At 37.3% G+C, this 11,372-nt stretch overlaps 2 long non-coding RNA genes across 2 annotated transcripts; one reads left to right on the top strand and one right to left on the bottom strand.

The window, feature by feature from the left end:
- Positions 1-2,986: 2,986 nt before the first annotated feature.
- On the bottom strand, positions 2,987-5,911 carry LOC118560147. Its single transcript, XR_004929123.1, has 3 exons — positions 5,786-5,911; positions 4,743-4,885; positions 2,987-3,286 (listed from the first exon to the last, which is right to left on the bottom strand). It is a non-coding gene; the product is annotated as an uncharacterized LOC118560147 (long non-coding RNA).
- A 145-nt stretch (positions 5,912-6,056) lies between these two features.
- Positions 6,057-7,340, top strand: LOC118560148. The gene is made up of 3 exons (XR_004929124.1): positions 6,057-6,156; positions 6,580-6,703; positions 7,147-7,340. It is a non-coding gene; the product is annotated as an uncharacterized LOC118560148 (long non-coding RNA).
- Positions 7,341-11,372: the final 4,032 nt, after the last annotated feature.

Genomic DNA, 11,372 nt, shown 5'->3' with positions numbered 1-11,372 from the left:
TGTGTGGTTGCCATATCGATCCTGTACATATTCTGTCTCTGGGATAGCCGTCACGGACGCGCCAGTATCCACCTTAAAACGCAATGGACTGCCGTTTATGGTGAGTATTTCTGTCCATGTCGACAAATGTGGATGGTCAATAGTTCCTAGATAAGCCCCAGCTGCGTCCTCTTCAATGGATTCCAGCTTTTGAGCTGATCTGCACACATTCGCAAAGTGTCCCCTTTTATGGCATTTTCTGCACTCAACATCTTTAGCTGGGCACTCAGTCCATGAATGTTTTGGGGTTTTTCCACACTTTCCACATTGTTTGGATGTTGTCGTGGTAGTATGAGGCTGAGAATGGTTTGCACGTTGCCAAGATTTATTTTTATGATCCTGTCTCTTATGTTTATGAGAAACTGCATCCATTTGCCCTGGTGACTCAGCTGACCGCAGAACAGCTTGTTGCTTTTTCACCACCTCGTGCTGCCTCACTTGAACAATGGCTGTGTGTAAATCCAACGCTGGATTAAGTTGCAATTTTTCAGATAATTTGGCGTCACGTATGCCGACAACAATCCTATCTCTGATCATCTCCTCGCGTAAGAGGCCATATTTGCAGTGTTCAGCTAGCTTATGCACAGCGGTGATAAAATTCTCTGCGGATTCGCCGACTTCCTGACATCTCTTATTAAACTTGGCTCGTTCATAAATAACATTATGCACTCCGATAAAATGTCCATCAAAAGCCTCTTTTACCTCTTTGTAGTCCTTTTGTTGGTCTTCTGTTAGTTGCAATGAACTCAGGATATCGTCAGCCTTATCCCCCATTGTGTAAATGAGAGAGTTCACCTGGTATGCGCTGTCTTTTTCTGTCAAACCAGAAGCCATTCTGAAGCGTTCAAATCTTTTTATCCATGCTGGCCACGAGCTTGCCTCGAAGTCGAACGGTCCCGGTGGTGTAATGGTAAATACGTTGTCCATGCTTCGTGCTTTTAGCTAGTCGCTAGCTTGTTCTTAGCTTTCGCCGACTCACTGCTTTTCTTGCACCGCAGGTGATCCGTTTTTCACTTTCCACCATATAACTTCTCCAACACGTTATCTGTGCCTCTAGACTCCTTCTGTCGTCAGTTATGATCTTCTGACACCATGTATTGTTCCTCTATTCTCGGTATTCAAGGACACAACGATCAGGATGCAACTAGATAACGTTTTATTATATTTCTTCCTTGTTCTCCATTTTCACATCAACTCTTCAGAGTGCCACCAAGTGGTCATATCATGCCATTACACAACTCACCAACTCTAGTTGTCAAGTCGGCAACATGATGTGCTAAAACTACACCTCCTGCATCCGGAGGATTCCAATCCCCCTGAACGTGATGCCAGTCACTCTTTAATGCTGTCATCCAGACCTGCTGAGTTTCATGTCCGTTTAAATTATAAGAGTGGCTGATATCTTCCATAGCCGCAACAAACTGAGTAGGGTCCTCCTTAGGGAGAGGAGCCCCTTCTATAGCTTTTTTAACATCCTCCATCGTCCAGGTCCGATAAACCAGCATTGTGGACCCCAGGCCCGAGACCCCTGCTAGTGTAGGGTGACCAGACGTCCCCGTTTTCCGGGGACTGTCCCCGTTTTGGACCACCTGTCCCCGGCTAAAGCTGTCCCCGGAAATGTCCCCGATTTTACCGAAGGGGAAAATGTGTTGCGGTAGCTGGTTGCGCTGCTGATAATATAAAGACGAGGAACAGAGGGCACCACTAGATGGCGGTAATGATCCTTTTGGATGTCAGATGCCATTAAAACACGAAGAGGAAGAAGAAGAAGACGAGCGCACCACTTCTAAAACAGAAGAAGAAGAAGTGAAAAGTCGTCAACTGGTGGCAACTGATGGGGAGCTGCTGAGTTATGGTAAGTGTGTTAATCGATTTATTTTATTTGGATCAAGCTGATCCTGTGAGAAATGTTTGGGTTTTTTCCAGGTTAAAAAAAATAATCAATAAAAAGTAAGACAAGACCACGAGTTGCTGCTCACATGAGTAAAAGACACTCAGATAAAATGTAACAGAATGATTGAAAACTCTTTGTAAGGCGCTAATCTAGTACGCTGGTTCTCCAGGGATCAACAAGAGTTCGTCTAAAGAGGTTTTAGAACTGATTGGTGACCTTTACTTTATATTTCAGATAGTTAGTTATTAGTAGAGTTATTACAAGTTGTTTTGCTGATTTATGGTTGTGATTTATGAGCATAGACTTCCAGGCTTACCCTTAGCAAAAAGTAGTTTACTTGAAGTACATTTTATTAGGAATACTTAAGTATAAGTTTAAGTTTAGAAAGTTTACTCAAACCATGTACTTATAGTGCACTTGAAGTAATACTATTGTAATACTTCTTCGGACTTAATTGGGACATTTTTTAGTTTACAAAAGTATACTTAAAGTATACTTTTCCAAGATCATTTTAAGTTCACTAAATTATACATTAAAGTATTAAGCAAGTACACTAATCTATATACTAGATGTTTACAAGGTATACTTGTGGTTCACATTTTAGTTTATTGAAGTATATTTAAAGTTTACCACCAGTATACTCTTCAATATCCTGCCAATGTACTGGTTATATACTGCTAGTCCATATTTTAGTTTAATTACACATTCAAGAATTACTAAAATTGCAATACTATTTTTGATATTTTAATTTGTATATTCTAAGTATACTTGAGTTCACTCACCATCTTGTAGCACATCATATGAATAACATATTCTTACAGTTACCTCATAATGTAGGTACAAAGCAATGTGTTTACACAATCACAAGACAGAATTTTGATAGCTTTGATTTATTTATATATTATAGAACATAATGTGCAGTTTCTTTAATGTCAGCTTAAACTATTACAGACTGCATTTCAAAATAAAAAATGTATTTCTCTGAAATTAAACCCTTCTTAGCTTTCAATATTGAAATGAACATGTAAACACATTTACATATGAAAATGTAAACACAAGGAAGTCATTCTTTGTGAAAAATGGAACAAGAAAAACTGCAATCGTCATCAAAAATCTAAACAAAAGTATGTTTTCAGCTCAGAACTAAATAAGAACTGAGAACTGAAGTTCTTGGTTGTCAAAAGAAGGTGAAAAAAGTGCACGTTTTCGGAACAAAAATATCTTGACAGAAACATTACTTTTATGACTTCTTTTCATTTAGTTGTTTTGCATCTCTTATATTGTTGCATTTCTTTCTAATGATCCGTCTGACATCTTGCGTGGAGGTGTCGGGGAACTTCGCCTGGGCATAGACTGTGAGTGTGAAAACAAATATACAAACAAAACGTTACTTATTGGTACATTTATCAACGTTTAACACACATGTCAAACATAAAGGATGGTTTATTAGTTACATTTTGAAATAATCTATAATTTACAGAAACTGTAAAGAAGCAAAGGTGTTGTTAACAAAGTTCAATTCAATTTAGTTTATTTCTATAAGCGGCAATTCAAAATGCAAGTCATCTCAAGACACTTTACAAAGACAATTCAATCATATCATACAGACAAATTGTTAAATATTTTCTATCTGCTGACTGCATTCAGTGCTCAACTTTGCAGAATTCACTCCTGCAAAAAGTCCAAAAGACCATTTTTGAAAGATTGCGTGACTCTAGTGCCTCTCACTGCAGACTCAGGGTCAATCAGAATATGTGAAATTGGTAAAGCCCTTTATAGTCACATAATCTAATAGGTAGGAAAAAATGGTTTAATACTTGTTGACATAAGTAGTGTCAAACACATGTCTTCCTTTATAATAGCAGCAGTATGATGTGCTTTGATCTCTCACAAGTCTCCATCAAAAATGTCCCATGTTTGGTTTAAAATATGGCGCACAAAGTTGCTCAATTAGATTAGCTTCTGGGGAAGAAGCCCCAATCAGTCTCTGAAGCTGTTTCATGTGCTTCTCAAACTATTCTTAGTGTAATTTTGCTCTGTGGCAAGCCATGCTATCATGCTCAAAGAGTACACTGATAGTAGAATATTGCTCTCATGAAAGCTTAAAGATGGTCTGAGACAATAGAGCATCAAGGTTTCCCAGCAAAGCATTGCCCAAAGCATCAAACTGACCCTCTTGGCTTACCGGATGCATCCTGTTAAAGAAAACTGAATTTATCAGACTAAATAACCTCATCCCATCTTTATATGGTCCAGCTCGTATGATTATGTGCAGCTGTAAATGTGTAATAAACTTCAGTACACTGTGTATTTGTACCTCTTTCTATCAGAACCACCAATAATTTGAGCTACAGTGCCTCATTTATTTTATCAAACCACATGGACCAGTCTTCACTCCTCAGATGCATTAATGTCCATGCTGCAATCACCAGTTCAAAACAGTTGTTCCTGGTTTTGGACAAGTTCAGATTAGCTCCGTAATAGCTGCAAATTTAGGGATTCCTTACCCAGTTATAGATTCAACTCAATTCCGACTTATAAAACTTGCTCATTTTTTTTTTTTTTTTTTTTTTTTTTTTGTTCATTTTGCCTACTTCTAACACATCAGCTTTGAGGAAAAGTGTTCACACACTTGAGAAAAAAGTGATCACCCTTTGCTAAATGCCATGGTTTCAAACTATTGTGCAAGTGGCAGTTTAGGTATTTACACTGCCTTTGGTGGTCCTCAGATGAAGTTTTAGTGTTCATTTTTTACAAGGTTCTGGATTACAATAGACTGGTCTCATGCAGTGTTTATCCAGGCTGCTACCTTTTTTGTTTGAACTTCATGGTCCTCCTCTGCCACATCTTTCCACTTGCTGTTTGGTTTGCTCTTCCTCTTGGGTGCTTCTCGCCAGATGTCTTCACCATTTATGAATTCCTGTCTCTTCTTGGAGAGGTCACTGTAGTTGTCTGTGTAAGAGACGTTGTCAAATAAAAAAAACAGAGGGATTTTAAAGTACACTGAGATGACAGGTGTTGTGAATTAGCTATATTAAACAAACTATTAAAACATTAAAAACACCATAAACTCAACAGGCTTTGTAGATCAGCCATTACTGAATGTGGGTTTAAGTTGTAATATTAATTCATTTGAGCAAATTGTAATACCTGCTCTGTTAATTTAGTGTGTCATTCCTATTATCCTGTTCCTTTTAAGTCCCAACTGCTGAAATGTGCTATATTTTGTGTTGTAGTGGGCTGTTATTTTTTATTATTATTATTTTAATCTCATCAGAAACGTCTGATCTCCCTCTACCAAAAATATGTGTACATAGAATTGGATATTTTAAAATTAGTAAATCATTTTTGAGTTCAACATGGTTTAACTACCATGTCCCCTTTTAATTATTTACAAAATCAAATTAGGAATAGAAATACATCATGTAATTTGAAAAATACTTTTAAATATTACTGTTCATAGTAGTCCTCAACCAATTATTTCACTGTTAATTGTTCAATTAATACTGTTTAACAAAATATTGGAAATTGACTGGTGCAGAGAATTTGATACGCAGGACAGCATGAAATTCTGAGCTGGACCAAAGTAATTTTCTTGTGGTTTAAAAAGTCCACGATTAAATAAAATAAGGAAATAAACACATTTTATATTATGTTATAGTGGTCATATAGCACCGAATAGAAGTAATGACTCTATGAATGAACAAACCTTCTTTGAAAAAAACGTTGAGTCATGCATGTTTTGCTAACTTGTAGATTAGCTTAATAAAAATCAACATAACTGGGCTATTACAAAGCGAAATAACAAATATATAAAGATAACTATAGGAAGAAAAAAAATCAACAACTTACCATCAAAAGTTGGACTGTCTAACTTTTTTCTCCCATTGATGTCCCACTTTATATCCATCCATCTTCATCTTCCATCCATCTTTACGTTCTGAAAGCAGGAGCTTTTTTTTCTTTTTTTTAAAAAACCGTTAACGCCGCTATGGGCGGGAATTTGCGACGGGGCTTCCTATTGGCTGCCTGGTAGGGAGGCGGGAACATGGACGGAAAGGTCCAGAAATCACGTGACGTCAGGAGGAGGGGTAGAGAGAAGAAAACCTGTGAATGAGCCCATTAGAGCTAACATGGCGAAACGTCGTTCACCTTATTAAAGATATTTGGAGGATTACACAGCAGAGATCCCAAGGAGTACCAAGCACAGATGGAAAGTAAAAGTAAGTAAGAGATAATGAATTCAGACTACTATGATTAGGGCTCCTTGCTAGAAATGGGCTCATGGATATATATATATATATATATATATATATATATATATATATATATATATATATATATATAGAGAGAGAGAGAGAGAGAGAGAGAGAGAGAGAGAGAGAGAGAGAGATTTAATAATAATATTATATAGATATAATAATAACAATTATTATTATTATTAATATTAATTACCGCAGGTAATTATTAGTCTTTTTTTTCATTTATTGTTCAGTGTCTTTGCTTTTTCAGTAGCTACCCATGGACTACATAAGTTACAGTCTTATTTGTATGTGAAATACAATGTTAAAAATCCACTCAGTATACCTGTGTATAATAAAATGCCTTGAGTTGTCATAAATAATTTCAGCATTCCACCTTTCCAGGACAGAACTGCAGGACTACACAGAAGAACACATAAGTCACCCTGTTGCATCCCGCAGAGAAGTTACAGATGTTGACAGCAGGAGTTCCTCCACTATAAGGGTTTTGGACATTGCCTTTCAACAGGTAAATACAAAATGACCCAGTGTTATTCTCAAGTGGAAATGTTTATTTTTCAAATTATTAAATGCATTTAATTCTTGAAATATGACAGGGTAGTCGCAAACGTATTTAAGCTAGCAGGGCACTAGTCTCAAAATTGTTGCTACTTTCATCTGCCTTATGGAGAGGTAATAAAGGAAAATGAAATTTCCACCTCCATATGTACAAAAAAAAAACAAAAAAAGCTAATATCCAGTTGCCTCCAATTTTAAAAATAATCATTATCGAACTATGTTTTTGGTAAATTACAATAGTTTGTGGAACCCTAGGGGAGTTACTTTTTAAGCTATGCAACAATTGTTTTTAATTTTGCTATAGGCAAATACTTTATGCTAGATGGAGATTACTGCTCAAGTTTGCTGCTGTTCATTTTCATTCATACATACATATTTTCCTTGTATCTATAGGGCTCTGAAGACCAAGCAGATGGTGACAACCCCCTATATCCTGGTGCATCTTTTTTCAAGGGAGAAAGTCTACTGATGCTCATGTTATATGTGCTGCGACACAATTTAACAAGCAAAGCAGTTACTCACTTATTGGAATTGTTTAACCTAAAGTTTCCAGGTCTGATTTTACCCATTTCCACAAAGAATTTAGAGGTTCATCATAATCTAAAGTTAACTTGTATTGTGAGAAATGCCTTGTATACCTTGGCAATAGTGCACACTGTTACAATCATTGTAACCTTTGCAACACAGCGTTTTAGGCCAACAGAAGTTTAAAAAATGACTTCTACTTTTTGGTGATTCACCTTCATGATTAATTAATGACTTGGTTATTTTTAAACAAACTGGTTCACATCAAATTTCTGCTTTGTGTTCATGTGCCAGACTATGTTTTGTTTTAGTTGAAGTATTTGCTAATTCAGAGAGATCTTTATGTAAAGATTCACAGATCAATATACAAAGTACTTTCTTGTTTGAGGTTAAAAAACTGAAACTGTTAATGCTGTGTAGCCTGACATGATTCTAACCAAATGTGTTGTTGTTGAAAGAGATAATGCTGTGTACATAAAACCACTGCCAAATGCTTGTGAAAGAGACTAGAACTTGTCCAATAAAGTCAGTCACATGTTTCCCTGTCTCTGCGTGTTTTAAGTTACGTTACACAAAGATGAATCAAATACAAATCAATTTACTGTAAACTTTTAAACACCAGCACTATATGATCTTGAATATGATCAGATCCAAGTTAAAAATAGGGTTAGTACCTGAAAGCAAAAAGTAGTAAAAAATACAAATGTAAGCAAAGGTCAATTATTTCATCTTTCATTCTTTACTGATTTAGGACATATGTAGTATCAGTACCTTGAGGCAGAAATAAGAAAAAAAAAAAAAAACAGTACAAGTACAAGATTCAGTGTTTAAGTATAGCTATAGTAATAATATACTTACTCTTAGAATTTTTTTATACTTCTCAGTATTAGTCAAGTACACTTGACTATACTATTATTAAGTATATGAAATATAGTTTAGAATAAGTAAACTTCAAGTGCACTGCCTGATTTTAAGTATAAAATTAGTGCACTTTTAGTATACTTCTATAAACTACATTTTGCTAAGGGTAGGTTTAGCTTTTCTACTGCTCAGTTTGGAATTATGAAAGTTCCTCATGAAAAAATAGGAGTCAGTAACAGGAAAACTGAATGAGAAAATATTTACATGATCTGAGAACGATGGAGGAAGAGATAACTGCCTGTTTAAGGTTCATTTATTATGTTGTTTTTGCTTATAGCTCCTAGTATTGTGGTAATTAGCATTTTTTTTATTTAATCAGAGGAAATAATAATAATAATTGGAAGTTTTCATGTTGTACATTCAAATGTTTTTGGAAGTGATTTTAAATATATAATGTCTCTGTTTTAGAATAATGTAAGATTGATACAAAAGGAGAGAGAAAGAAGATAGGAAGACAGAAAGGAGATTAAATGAGAGTGGAGGAAAATAGGAACACTGATGGAAAGAATGATTGACGAGAGGGGAGAAATATTTACTTAGAATATTAATAAAGTTCAAGTGATAAAGCTCTGACATGATATACTCAGGTTTGAGCTGAGAAGCCCGATTGTCTGAGGATATAACCTCTTTCTGAGTCTCTGCACTGAACATGAGTTTCACTGCACTTCCCTAGCTGTGGCACAATAAAGAGGCAGTTTAGTTTTATTTTTCTTGTGTTTTAAAAATGTCAGTTCTGCACACATTTCCTCTCCTCCTCTTATTTTATCCAGACCTCTGGGTACCGTGGCTGATGGCTCTTCAGACACAGAACGCCTTGAAGAAACCAGAGATGATCTCATGTTAGCTGACTCACTGACCGGAGTTAACTCACCTTATAGGAGCAAACAATATACTCACACATCAGCTACTACCATACACATACACATAATGTAGTTATACACACTTTATGTAAGTTTATACATGCTCATGCTGCACTACACACAAAATCACTTGCATTCATAACAAGGGGTTTTCCAAGTCTGTGCCTTTGTTTTACCTCACATCACCACAATCCATTGGACAATGTCTTGTCCCAAACAGGCTCTATGCACTATGTGCTCTATGTGCTTATAGCTCATTATGGGAGAAATTAATCGGCTTTGTGATGCACAGAACCCTTATGTGGTCAGTTGACAGTAAGAAACATATATCATCCTTTACCAGCGGGCTTGACTGCTACTTTTTGATGTTAACGCAGAAAAACCTATTTCTCATTGGTATGTAGACGTGAACAGAATGAGTATTTGTTGCAGTTTTTTGAAATTTGGGGGACTCTGTCTCCACAGACAGCCACAGGCTAAATGTTTGTATTTACAGTTTTTTTCTTTTCCTCATGTCACTTTCCCCTTAGGGGGCGGCAGAGCTCTTTGAGCCCCACAAAATTGGAAAACCCTGCTAACCACTCTGGACCCCTCCACTCCCACCACTTTGCCCCAACCCAGAGACACAGTTCTAGTTTCTATTAATAACACTATTTATTGATCAATACATCTTGATCAATACATCTTGATTAGATGTATTGATTTTTATCCACGAGCAAGAAATGTCCCCAGATTTGATTTTAGAAATCTGGTCACCTTATGCTAGTGGGTTAGGTACCTGGATCATGGGGAAAACGCCTGTTTCTGAAACAGGTTGCAGGGCAGGGGGCTGGGGAGGGGGCATCCTGGATAAAGGATTTAATGAGTCTACACTGGTTTTCCAAGATCCCACTGGCCCACCACTTCTCAATCCTTCCCTCCCAGATGGTTCTGATATGTTATATGGAGGTGGAATGTGGGTCTGCTCCGCAGGTAATGCGGGGTATAAGTGAGCAGTGGACTCGGAGGGGGGTGTTTTAACTACAGCGCTAGCAAAAGCATTTTTTGAGGGTGAAGGAGATAGGGAATCAGATCCTTTAACCTCTGTTCCCACTCCTTCCTCCTCTGAGTCTTGATGTGCTGCTGCACCGCACTGTGGAGGTGGAGGCGAAGCCTGTCTCCTACGGGGCCTTTGTATTATTATCTCATCATCCTCTTTCCTATGGAACATAACGTAATTTTTACCCCTTTTTTCTGCTATTTTTAACCAGTACTGGGTATCTATAAAGCCTGCTTTTTCCATCTCTTTCACTGCACGAAAAGTGAGATTTTCGTCCCCGTAAACTACCGCAGATCTCCCTAATTTTCGGCAGTTAACGACAATTTGCAACCCGCGCTTGTCGCCGTTTGTCAGTGCCACAAATTGTCGGAACCGGACTCTGACGTATGTGGAGAGCGATCAGCTGTACTAATGGCCCTAATTAGCATATGAATGCAGCGAACCCGCGCGGCTGGCCAGGTCTGGCCTGAATAACCTACTCAGTATTGGCTGAAACCACTATTTTCAAACAAGTAAAATCGCTCGTGATTGGCAGCAAAACCACACGTGGCCAGGCCAGGCTTGAATGTTTTTACTCGTGATTGGTTGGCATATATATTCATATATATTTATTCATATATATATATTTATTCATATATATATATATATATATATATTCATATTATGCTGTATATTCATGTTATCCTACACTACTATACTATTATTAGGCTACCATCAAAGACATGAATGAATTTATACAGGAAATGAACATTTGCCAGGAAGATGTTTATGCAAAGAAAGAGCTTTATTAAAACAAACAATTATATACAACGCGAGGATCTGCCCACACATGCGTATCCAAAAACTACAACTCCGTGAACTGTCCGTTTGCCTCCTCGGGGTTGTAGGTAAATGCTGGCAGCATTTTCTCTGAGGCAGGTCCGATGTGCAGACGCCTCCTGTGCGTGGCTCTGTACTTCGGCGTCGCCTCTAACCGGGACTGCAGCTTCACACAGAGTTCAGAGAAATCCGGTGTTGTGCGCAATTCTGTTCCCCCGTGAAAATCTGTTTCCCCCGTGTCGGGAGCGCGCTTTGCAGCAGGTTTTCCCGGCGCTTCTAGTTCATTTCTCGGTAAAAGAAGTCCTATAATCATGTCGAGGTTGTAACATTCAGTTTAATCGGCAACTGTTTACAAAATTGTAAAATAAAAACAGCGTAAGAAGACCTGGTTTATTTATTTTTATTTTACAATTTTGTAAACAGCTGCCGATTAAACTGACTGTTACAACCTTGAC

Source organism: Fundulus heteroclitus, unplaced genomic scaffold, assembly GCF_011125445.2.
Source record: "Fundulus heteroclitus isolate FHET01 unplaced genomic scaffold, MU-UCD_Fhet_4.1 scaffold_39, whole genome shotgun sequence".
NCBI lineage: Eukaryota > Metazoa > Chordata > Actinopteri > Cyprinodontiformes > Fundulidae > Fundulus > Fundulus heteroclitus.
This window is presented reverse-complemented; position numbering and strand designations above follow the sequence as displayed.